Genomic DNA, 2,446 nt, shown 5'->3' with positions numbered 1-2,446 from the left:
TATATATACTGCTCAAAAAAATAAAGGGAACACTTAAACAACACAATATAACTCCAAGTAAATCAAACTTCTGTGAAATCAAACTTTCCACTTAGGAAGCAACACTGATTGACCAGATGAGGGTCCCCGTTGTCAATCAGTGTTGCTGCTGTGAATTAAGACTAATTTTTACCTCAGTTGTTCAGATGACCATCTGGTTGCACTAGACTGAGGTAACGTAGTTTGGCTACTCTTGTGTGAAAACAGAATATTTTATTTTCTGAGGCATGACAACTAATTAACTTTATTTTTTGTGCTTGTGAAGCTGAACTGTTAAAGATCAGAGTAGTGAAGGTTCACAAACATCGTAGAAAGTACCTTTTTTGCTTGTCAGTTGTAAGTAAACTTAATAAAAAGGGATTAGCTCATGTCTAGTGGTTCTGGATCTAGAAATAAGATTTAGACCTTTGAGCATAAAGCTTCAGAGCCCTGCAGCTATGTAATGGCCTTAAGATCAAATCACAACCCAATACTACTGCTGTGTATGAATCACATTTATAGCCGCTGTCATGAATGTTTTATTTGAACTTCTGATAACTTTCATGTGATGGAATCAATCATGAAATGGAAATGTTGCTGCACGGTTTGGAGGACATGAAATGCTTAGAAATGCCTTCATAAGGATGTATTTTGTCCTTTTTGCACATAAAAATCAAAGTGTTTCACAAAAAGAGCAGCACAAACGTTTAAACACGGCTAACTTAAATCATGGCTATGGACTGAACACGTTTGAAAGACAACTTTTTATGAACGTTGTCCGAATTAAACAAAAACAAACCATCCTCCTCCTACCACTTCCTGTCGTCGTCTTCATCATTTCCGCCAGTAGTAACATCCGGCTGTTGATCGTGATTCGTGTGATTCAGAAAAAAATGTTTCCACTGCAGTTTTGCGAAATACACCTATTTCAATATGGCCGAAAAACCACCTCATCCGAGCATCAAAACTTTTGTCTTTATCAAGCAAGGCCAGTTGAAACTGGCCAAGCGTCTGAGAGGAGGAGGTGGGCTGTCGTTCACTCCGCCTCCCGTTTACAAACCGTCAGCCCTCAAAGTGAAGGAGAACGGAGCCGTCAGCCTAACACACAGTGGCAGAGGAGCATTCAGGGCCGAACGGGCAGGAATGAGAGGAGAGAAAGAAAGATGGCAGTGAGTCTGTGTGAGTAGAGAGGAGTAGAATTGATTTGCAATGCTATAGCGCTCAGTTGTTGTTTTTTTTTTATTCGCTCTATCATCCTCTGCCACAGTTCAGATTTTTTTTGAACCCTCTCTCCTTTCTCATGCTCCGTGTAATCCCAGCTGAATACCCCCTTTTGACCCTCAATCAGCTGTATTGACTGAGGTGTGAGTGAGGAAGGTGCTGCTGGATTAGACAGGCTGCTGAGCATTCAGGTGCTGAGTGATGTAGCAAATGTGCTTGAGCAGAAATGCTTGATGCCAGCTCAACACCTCCTGCCTGCTGAAGTCAGGGAAAATCCTCCTTACTTTAGGTTTTCTTTCTCCCTTTATTTCTTCCCTGTGCCTGTGCTTTCTGAGACGGCAGCATTTAAAGGCTTAATTGTCTTGAAAGCTGCTTTTGGTAGCGAAACATCTTGGCAACAAAATGTCTTTTGTCAGTGTACATTTAATTAACTGATGCTTGTTCAGTCATGCAGATCAGATTTGCTGAGCTCCGAGACGGAAAAACGTAACGCTGAAAATGAGGTATAATGTGAGGTTTGCATTTAGTTAGTTGTTCAAAGTTTGTGTCTTTAAACATTTTACATTTTGTTGTGTAACAACTGAAACTTTTATACATGTTGCCGGGATTTTATGGGATTTTATTTTATGAAACAGAATAAAATAGCATATTGTCACTTTTCTAAAAAATAATGGCTAAAATAATGGCTGGTTATTTACTTTTTTTGTTTTTTTGCTTGCCAAAGTCACTCTGGATGAAGCCTAGTGTGTTGCTGAGCAACCAGAGCTGAGCTCCAGCACTTTTGGTCAGCTGCAGAGTATGCGCTCTACAATGGCTGCTGGAAAAGACAAGTGTTTTGTTGTTGACTTACCATCCAGAAACCACTTTCTGCATCCTTGTTGGTTGTGCAGGAAGCGCTACTAATGCCTTTCAAAGATATACGGTTGTGTCACTGCGCATATGTTTGCGTGAATTAGAAAAAATGGCAAAATTATCAACATCTCAAACAGATTTAATTAATGAATTTAAAAGTACATCTTCAAAAGGACACATTTGAAAAGCAGAAAGTAAACAGGTGATTGTTCCTGCAGTTCTTGTCATCTACATTTCTATCTACACACATTGTAAATCTGCTACAAAAAACATTCAAAGCAACCTAGTCTTCTACACACACACACACGCACGCACGCACGCACGCACGCACGCACGCACGCACGCACGCACGCAC

General features: G+C 40.3%; 1 protein-coding gene across 3 annotated transcripts in view; it reads left to right on the top strand.

The window, feature by feature from the left end:
- rph3aa (rabphilin 3A homolog (mouse), a) overlaps positions 1–2,446 on the top strand; it is a 32,168-nt gene that overhangs the window by 794 nt on the left and 28,928 nt on the right. The gene's annotated exons all lie outside the window — the stretch shown is intronic.

This window comes from Poecilia reticulata, linkage group LG12 (genome assembly GCF_000633615.1).
Source record: "Poecilia reticulata strain Guanapo linkage group LG12, Guppy_female_1.0+MT, whole genome shotgun sequence".
NCBI lineage: Eukaryota > Metazoa > Chordata > Actinopteri > Cyprinodontiformes > Poeciliidae > Poecilia > Poecilia reticulata.
The sequence above is the reverse complement of the archived record's forward strand: the minus strand, read 5'-3'. Positions and strand labels throughout refer to the sequence as shown.